General features: G+C 34.8%; 1 long non-coding RNA gene and 2 other non-coding genes across 3 annotated transcripts; all 3 read right to left on the reverse strand.

Moving 5' to 3' along the window:
- Positions 1-3573: 3573 nt before the first annotated feature.
- LOC135741721 (uncharacterized) lies at positions 3574-4292 on the reverse strand. The gene is made up of 3 exons (XR_010529568.2): positions 4214-4292; positions 4083-4121; positions 3574-3984 (listed from the first exon to the last, which is right to left on the reverse strand). It is a non-coding gene; the product is annotated as an uncharacterized lncRNA (long non-coding RNA).
- Positions 4293-5800: 1508 nt separating this feature from the next.
- LOC135742620 (U1 spliceosomal RNA) lies at positions 5801-5965 on the reverse strand. The gene has a single exon (XR_010530039.1). It is a non-coding gene; the product is annotated as a U1 spliceosomal RNA (small nuclear RNA).
- Positions 5966-6747: 782 nt separating this feature from the next.
- LOC135742633 (U2 spliceosomal RNA) lies at positions 6748-6938 on the reverse strand. The gene has a single exon (XR_010530052.1). It is a non-coding gene; the product is annotated as a U2 spliceosomal RNA (small nuclear RNA).
- Between the last annotated feature and the right edge of the window lie 2952 nt (positions 6939-9890).

Below are 9890 nucleotides of genomic sequence, written 5' to 3' on the forward strand. Positions count from 1 at the left end.
TTCCCAGCAAACACAAAACGCTTTTATAACAATTTTCTATTACAATACATAATATCTTAAGCCACTTTGCTTACCAAGTAAATGTATCTCCATTTAAGAATTGTCAGATATTCACAAGAAAACAAGACAAAAACAGTAAGTAAGATATTCATTTACTTTTTTCTTTCAAACATGAATTTACAGACGGCTGGAAATTTTAAATAAAATAACTAGACATACCTATTCGCGTCTGCTCCCGTTTGCTGTGATGACGGGGACTTAGTCCAAAGCACATTTTGAGGAATACTTATACATTTTACTTCTTATTTCTTTGGAATTAATTATTATTTATTTTCAATTACAAAGTATGCGATCTGATTTTTTTAATCGCGGTGTTTGTTTTATTCCTCGTTTCTTTTCCATGCATTTGCTTTATTTATTTATTTTCTGCTTGTTGCATTTAAATGCACATTTGATTTGTTGCCACATTATTCTGTGTTAATGTATTTTTTAACATGTTTATCAACAAAAAGTGCGTTATTATAATTTATTATATAGCTGTGAAATATATACAAGAATTCCCAGCAAAAACAAAACGTTTTTATAACAATTTTCTATTACAATACATAATATCTTAAGCCACTTTGCTTACCAAGTAAATGTATCTCCATTTAAGAATTGTCAGATATTCACTAGAAAACAAGACAAAAACAGTAAGTAAGATATTCATTTACTTTTTTCTTTCAAACATGAATTTACAGACGGCTGGAAATTTTTAATAAAATAACTAGACATACCTATTCGGGTCTGCTCCCGTTTGCTGTGATGACGGGGGACTTAGTCCAAAGCACATTTTGAGGAATACTTACACATTTTACTTCTTATTTCTTTGAAATTAATTATTATTTATTTTTAATTACAAAGTATGCGATCTGATTTTTTTAATCGCGGTGTGTGTTTTATTCCTCGTTTCTTTAACTCACACAACATTCTACCAAAAAACAGCAGATCATTTTCTACTAGATAACTCCATACACTATGGATTAAAAATGTCCCGAACCTGATAAAACCCAGGTAAAAACAAATACAAATAAACCATTTTGATTTAGCAAAAGTTTACAAATAAATGCACTCCCTGCACACAACAAGCACGTCTAGTTACCATTCATTTTTTGCGTGATTTAAGTTTCGTCGCATACATTTTGGAAGGCACACGATAAAAACAAAATAAGGCTTTTAATGTATGCAGACTTCATTCTCCGTTGAGGGCTTTTCAATCATAATAAACGCTGTTAACTCTTCTCATTGAATGGTCTAAATCCAATGCTGGTAAAGAAATCAAATGTGCATTTCAACGCAACAAGCAAGCCGTAAAGCAATGGATGCAGGCAAACAAACGAGGAATAGCACATACACCACGATTAGATCATCGGGTCTCATACTTTGGAATTAATAAGAAATAATTATTCAGTCTAAAGAAATAAGAAGTAAAATGTCTAAGTATTTCTCCAAATGTGCAGACTCATTACAATAAACGGGAGCAGACACGAATAGTTATGTATGTCTCGTTATTTTATTTAAAATTGACAGCTGTCTAACATATGATATATTTTGATAATACGAAATGCTAAAAAAATAATATAACACCAATCGACAATATATGTTATTGTTATTTTTACAAGTAAATTCATGTGTAGGAGAAAACAAAGCAGCTGTCAGTCCATACTATATTGAGTGGCCATCGTAGTGGTGCAACCTGAACGATGTTTTCCCTACTTCCGGTCAAAGGCGCCATTTTGTGAAATAGGCATATAGGTGACGCTGGAGCACGCGGCCATTGTCTCTGTTCAACAAAGCAAGTGTATATATACACATACGCATATTTTTCCTCAATCAATCACCGAATACAAGGTGCAATTCGATGCCAACTGGCCCTTCTCTCTGGTTTCATGTTTGTAAGGAAAATTAAGGGGGAAATTACGATAGCATTTCAGCCAAACATTCATTCGTGCCACGCTGCTTTTCTTTGAACGAAAAAAAAACCCCTCTGCTCCCCCTACACAATTTCTTCTCCTGTTATTTTATGCTTAAAACAAGCAAATAAATCTGCCTACAGGGTAAGAAAAAATTTGTGAACTTTTCCCATAAACACTTAATTCAAGAAAAATTGTCCCACCCCACTGGCCATTTTTTATCCACAATACACATTCGATGTCTGCACGCACCATTGTCTTTGTTCAACGCAAACAATTCTGTTGCGTTTTTCTTTGAACGAAGTGCTCCGCCTAGATAATTTGACCCATATTCACATGGGTTTGTTTCTCGTTTTTTCTTTGAGAACAATCAATATAGCGCTTTCCACAATCGTTTTGGTGTTAGCTTTACGTAAAATAGAAACACAGAAAAGTACTGAGCGATGGAGAAACCACGAAGCGGAACTTATTATGGACCACGGATTGGCAAACAAACTGGCAACCACGCACAAAAAAAGCAAACTCTGGTTTTAAACTCACCTTATTTGTCCCCGGAAAACGCCAGAGTCGATGCACGGAGTGGACGGAGCAAGCCTCGCTTCCATAGCCGAAGGTCAAAAATCCATTTAAACGTGTAGTCCCCGGTGTCCACTCGATCTTACCCAAAAAGCCGAGAAGCTATACCGCAATGGCATCCAGAGAAGGCGCTGGCTGTCGGGATGGAGGTTAGCGGGTCAGAGGTCCGGCACTGAAGGTCTGCGTTCATTACTCACCGTGTGCATTTCACTCTATACTTGTAAAAAAACCATACAAATACATACAGAAACAGTTATCACTCATACAAAAAGAAACACGAAGGTAAAGCTTCAGTTAATTTGCTCGCTGAATGCTTTTTGCATGCACATACAAAACTGAACAAAACTGATATTCTGAACAAAATAGGCCCCAAAATTGAGGAACACCAGTTGTTTAGTTAAACTGATTGAATAGCACTTTGCTTCCTATTTGTTAAATATGAAATGAGACAATAAATTACAAATTACATTTCAATGCCTGCAGCGTGTTCATGTCCACACCACAAATAAAACCGTGTGACCCTTTTTTTTTTTTGGTTAAAAGTTTGAAAGTTTCGAACCTACGCAACACTCTAAAGACAAATGCTCCTAAATAGTAACAAATAAGGGTTCTTCAGCTTGTAACCATAGCAGAACCTGTTTTTTTGGTACTATATAGAACCTTTTTATACGGTTCTATAAAGAATCTTGCCTTGAAAAGTGCTCACCTCAGTGGTGCTATAAAGAACGATTAATTTATCAGCTGTCAGGAGTGACATTTTTGTTATTTATCCACTTTCTAATGTATAGCACTTGATAAGGATTAACAGTTTAAAAACAGAAATGCAAGACATCAGAAAATACATTTATTTTTTACTTTCATAACATGAGAGGTGTCATACAATAACAAATATGTGCTTTAAAATCACATTCCTAAGTTAAAAATATACATAAAAATAGATATATGGATCATTACACAAATCACTACTCAAAGGAAATATGTTAAATAACTGCTTCAATATTAATTAACAATAACATTTGGCCAAGGCAGTCCTTGTAAATAGACATATAAATAGACAAATAAAATCATGACATATATGCCATAGAGCCTGAGATAGAGAAAAATAATAAGGAATTCTGCTTTTACTACCATCTCAGAAATATTGCCAGAATTGGAGGTTTTGTCTCAAGACAGGACTTAGAGAAACTTGTTCATGCTTTCATCACCAGCAGGGCCGATTATTGCAATGGACAATGGATTAAAAAAAGTACTGTTACTTGTTTAAAAACCACTTCATGGCTACGGGCCGAAATACATGACAGATATGCTAATCGAATATGAAACCGATTACTCGGATCAATAGGATCAGGTCATTTAGAAAAAACAAGGGTTCACTCAAAACAAGGTGCATCAGCATTTAGTTATTATCAGCTTTCAGAAGAGATCAGATGTGCTTCAACAGTAGACACTTTTAAATCTAGATTAAAAACACATCAGTTTAACTTTGCATTTACTGAATGATTTAAAACAGTACGAATAAAACAGTACAAAAGAATAAAACAGTATGAACCTTACCTGTTATAAAGGGAATGAAGCTTACGGTATGGTGCTTACCTGCAGAAATAAATAAAGTACAATAAGAACACACAGAACTTCAATTTTCAAAATTATTTTAACAATAAATGATGATTATTTTACTGGTTTACCTGTTTGCGATTACCACAGAATCCCGTCACCTGGCTGCGGTCTTCATTTGGTGAACGGTTCTTCACTCATAATTGACCCATACAAGAAATAGAGAAGAATAATAAGCAATTCTGCTTTTACATGTAGATGTGTGCCCCGAGAACACAGACACACCGGCTCCAAAAATTTTAAACAGTACACATTTCTGTTATTTTAATGTGGCAAATGTGTCAGCTTTAAAAGAAGCATACATTACCTTTTAAAGAGGATGCGCACTGCGTGAAATACCTTTACTCCCAGCATAAGCAAGCAATTTTCAAAATGCTTTTAAAAGTAATGGTGATTATTTTACTTGTTTAACTGTTTGTGATTACCATGGAATCATGTCACCATCATTTTTAAGCTTGTAAAGCAAATAATGAAATATTGACTTAGTAGGAAAAAATATTTTGGAAGTATCGTGATAAATGATGAAGAAAATATTTTGCAAAGTGATGGTTAGCACACGGTTGATGGTACCTAATAAATTTCAGCATATTTTTTTTATTCCTACTATGGAAGTCAATGGTGACTATCTGCTGTGGGTTTACCATCATTCCTCAAAATACCTTCTTTTGTGTTACTCAGAAAAAACTAATCCTCGTGTTGTTGTAAGCCTGTATGCATGAGTAAATGATGACAGAATTATCATCATAAATTGAAATATCCCTTTAAACTGTATTTCCCCCCCTTAAACCTAAACTTATTTTCTTACAGCAAGTCATTTAGGTAATCAAGAAAATACTTTACCCGTTGTCTTTGTGAGTTAAACAAATACAGCTACGCTTCCAGGTCTGTCGACGTTGCTGTGGTTTTTCGACAGCTGTAGTATGAAGGGTAGCGAATGAATGAATACATTGCAAAAACCATTTCTTACTTGTTATTTCGAACTGTTTTCACTGTACAAATATCTAGAAAGTCTTAAAATAAGATGCATTTTTTGATGAGCAAAATGCCCTAAGAAAATAAGCCTAGCCTTTAGGGAGAAAAAAACTCAAAATTTAAGCGAATTTGGGCTTAAAACAAGCAAATAACTCTGCCAAAGGGGTAAGAAACAAATCTAGATATAAACACTTAATTCAAGAAAAATTGTCGTAGCCCATTGGCAGATTTGTTGGCTTGTTTAATGTACATGGATGTACAATATTTCAATTTGTCTTGTATTTATTAGCATTTTGTATTGCCCAACGCTGTCTATGTTGTTTAACTGTTGTCATTTTCTTATAAAAGCCTTTATAATTTATTAGTTTGGATGATTGCCATTCCCGAGAACCTCTTATATTGGAAGGAAAAGAATCATCTAAGCATTATTTTGTTGACTGTCTCTTAGACATGTAGCCGTTTGATTGTGGTTCTATTGAATGGCTAGTCTATTCTTTTGGAATGGTCAAACGTCTATTAGATTTTCACTGACAGCCCAAATTAAGCCTTGTTTTAGCCTAGACACATATTCGCTGTCTATTAGAAATTATGTAGTCGTTAAATAGCCGCTTTTTTGATGACTAATGTATTCTTGGGCCGTGGTTAGACGTCTCTTGGACAAAAGAATCTATTTTTAACACAAAGGTCAGGGGAGAGCGCGAACGCAGTCCCCCACTATCAGAAATTTTGCAGTCGAGATTCCCACATTTGGGGAATTCGCAAAGGGTCAGCACAACCGGAGTGCAATGGCTGAGCCTCGCCCTGGGTGAACCACCTTCATGATCATGGTGTCTCCCCTGCCAGGTAAGTATGAGCGACACCCTTTGAGGCCAGACGGCCGCATCTTCCTGTGACCGATCACATCGACGGCGCCCCCGAAGGCCATCCGACTAACATTTCATTACTGTGTGTGACCAGGTGGAAAGCGCACGAAGCCACGTCTGAGACCAAACATTCTTCGAGATCTACCCTATTTTTATTCCGTTTCCAGCCCGGTTGAACCGTGTAGAGTGAAATATGTGAAACAATTTAAATCAAATGGATTTAAATTGCGCATTCAAATATATGGTTTCGTTATTACAAAGTAACTTTACGTGGAATAGAAACAAATAAATGTACAGAGCAATCAAGAAACAACGAAAGCATAGCAATTTTAGAACGTGGATAAATAAAAACACAGGGCTCAATGACTTACCCGTTGTCGTTGTGAGTTAAACAAGTACAGCTATGCCTCCAGGTCTGTCGACGTTGCTGTGGTTTTTCGACAGCTGTAGTATGAAGGGTAGTGAAAAAAAGTTTTCAGGTGTTTTTAACATTCCAATCGGCCTCTTTCGCTTTTGTTGCACCTTCAGCTGTGTCGAGGATGTTTAATTCGTCCTCGGATCACCACCACAAACTTGTAAAGAAAATAATTAAATACATTACAAAAACATTTCTTTATCAGCGTGTTCATTTCCACGCAAGCTTTTCGTTAAACCAATAAAGCCAACGAAAACACAGCAATTTTAAAACACACGGATTAGAAAAAACACCGTCATTCACGCACAGAAGAAGCAAATTCTTTTTTTATACTTGACTTATTTGTCCCCGAGAAGGGGAGCGCACCATTCATGGAAACACTGCAATACCATGTTGATGCATGGAGTGGAAGGAGCAAGCTCCGCTTCCATTTCCGAAGGTCAAAAATCCATTTAACATATAGTCCCCGGATAGGAGACGTATCAGACATTAAACTGATAAGAACAGATACTACACTTGATCTTAGCCAAAAGGCCGAGAAGCGATACCGGAATAGACGCAGCCAAAGGGGGAGCCGGCGAAGGCGCTGGCTTTTGGGGTGGAGGCTAGCGGGCATTTAACTCTATACGTTCTCATTGTATAACCCAGAAGTAGAACGTTGAGCTAGCAGATCAGAAGTTCATGTTTTCTAAATCCATGCAGAAAACACACACACAAACTGTTGGGAAAAAGCAGTCATCGCTTAACCAAACAGAAACATGAAGTAAAGCTTCAGTTAATTTGCTTGCAGCTTGCAGATCCAATACGTCGATCGTAAAGGTAATGCCGGTAGATCGCACATACCTTAACTGTGTATGCTGCTCCACGCCTCCACGAGCTTCGGGAAACAGAGCGCAAAATTGTCATTATGGTCTTGGATTAACTGTGAAACATGCTTTGCCTTTCTTCTCAAATGTGTTTTCATAAATCTTACGCTGTCCGCTGCAGCTCAGTCGTCTAACTTCTGAAATTTACCAGGATGCGCATTTTTTCCTTGATGCAGGAACTGATCCACGCTCATGAGAGAGAGAGAGAGAGTTTAGAATTTTCAAAAAACCTTTATTACAAATTAAAACATTTTCATAACCTCAAATCAGAAAAAACAAAGGGGAAAAAAAAATATATATATATAGTAACGGAAATAACAAAAAATAAGCCAACATAGGAGCAAAGACCAAATCATCTTCAATAACCAGACACAGAGCTCATCCATAATACCAAATCAATTCAAAAGAAAGAAGATCATTCATTGCTTTTAAGTATCTAAAACCAATAAGGATTCTAGATTTAACTTATTTTAAAAACTGCTAATATATCATGGCTTCCAGGTCTGTCAACGTTGCTGTGGTTTTTCGACAGCTGTAATATGAAGGGTAGAGTGAAAAAAAAAAATGTTTAAGTGTTTTGAACATCCCAATCTGTTCGTTTACTTAGTATTTTATTCATGTTTTCGAGTTAAAAAATAATTCTTAAATCAAGATACATTTACTTAATAAGCAAAGTGGCTTAGAATTTAAGTCTTGTTTACTGAAATAAATTCTAAAATGTAATAGGTTAAGGCTTAAAACAAGTAAAAATATCTGCCAATGGGGTAAGAAAAATAAACCTAAATTGAGTTTATTATTGAATTAAGTTGAAACTAGAATTAAGTTTATTTTTCTTACCCCGCTGGCAGATATTTTTTACTTGTTTTAAATATAAACCTGTTGATTTTTATAATTTATTTCAATTATTACAAAGTATACAATCTGATTTTTTAATCGCGGTGTTTGTTTTATTCCTCGTTTCTTTTCCGTGCATTTGCTTTATTTATTTATTTTTGCTTGTTGCATTTAAATGCACGTTTGATTTGTTGCCACATTATTCTGTGTTAATGTATTTTTTAACATGTTTATAAACAAAAAGTGCGTTATTATAATTAATTATATGGCTGTGAATTCCCAGCAAACACAAAACGCTTTTATAACAATTTTCTATTACAATACATAATATCTTAAGCCACTTTGCTTACCAAGTAAATGTATCTCCATTTAAGAATTGTCAGATATTCACAAGAAAACAAGACAAAAACAGTAAGTAAGATATTCATTTACTTTTTTCTTTCAAACATGAATTTACAGACGGCTGGAAATTTTTAATAAAATAACTAGACATACCTATTCGGGTCTGCTCCCGTTTGCTGTGATGACGGGGACTTAGTCCAAAGCACATTTTGAGGAATACTTACACATTTTACTTCTTATTTCTTTGGAATTAATTATTATTTATTTTCAATTACAAAGTATGCGATCTGATTTTTTTAATCGCGGTGTTTGTTTTATTCCTCGTTTCTTTTCCATGCATTTGCTTTATTTATTTATTTTCTGCTTGTTGCATTTAAATGCACATTTGATTTGTTGCCACATTATTCTGTGTTAATGTATTTTTTAACATGTTTATCAACAAAAAGTGCGTTATTATAATTAATTATATAGCTGTGAAATATATACAAGAATTCCCAGCAAAAACAAAACGTTTTTATAACAATTTTCTATTACAATACATAATATCTTAAGCCACTTTGCTTACCAAGTAAATGTATCTCCATTTAAGAATTGTCAGATATTCACTAGAAAACAAGACAAAAACAGTAAGTAAGATATTCATTTACTTTTTTCTTTCAAACATGAATTTACAGACGGCTGGAAATTTTTAATAAAATAACTAGACATACCTATTCGGGTCTGCTCCCGTTTGCTGTGATGACGGGGGACTTAGTCCAAAGCACATTTTGAGGAATACTTACACATTTTACTTCTTATTTCTTTGAAATTAATTATTATTTATTTTTAATTACAAAGTATGCGATCTGATTTTTTTAATCGCGGTGTGTGTTTTATTCCTCGTTTCTTTAACTCACACAACATTCTACCAAAAAACAGCAGATCATTTTCTACTAGATAACTCCATACACTATGGATTAAAAATGTCCCGAACCTGATAAAACCCAGGTAAAAAGCAAATACAAATAAACCATTTTGATTTAGCAAAAGTTTACAAATAAATGCACTCCCTGCACACAACAAGCACGTCTAGTTACCATTCATTTTTTGCGTGATTTAAGTTTCGTCGCATACATTTTGGAAGGCACACGATAAAAACAAAATAAGGCTTTTAATGTATGCAGACTTCATTCTCCGTTGAGGGCTTATCAATCATAATAAACGCTGTTAACTCTTCTCATTGAATGGTCTAAATCCAATGCTGGTAAAGAAATCAAATGTGCATTTCAACGCAACAAGCAAGCCGTAAAGCAATGGATGCAGGCAAACAAACGAGGAATAGCACATACACCACGATTAGATCATCGGGTCTCATACTTTGGAATTAATAAGAAATAACTAGAAATGCAATTCCCAAGGAATTACCAGTGCATGAAAATGCAAAAAAGTTGATTGACAGAAATGTAAAAGAAACTTA

This window comes from Paramisgurnus dabryanus, chromosome 13 (assembly GCF_030506205.2).
Source record: "Paramisgurnus dabryanus chromosome 13, PD_genome_1.1, whole genome shotgun sequence".
Classification (NCBI taxonomy): Eukaryota; Metazoa; Chordata; class Actinopteri; order Cypriniformes; family Cobitidae; genus Paramisgurnus; species Paramisgurnus dabryanus.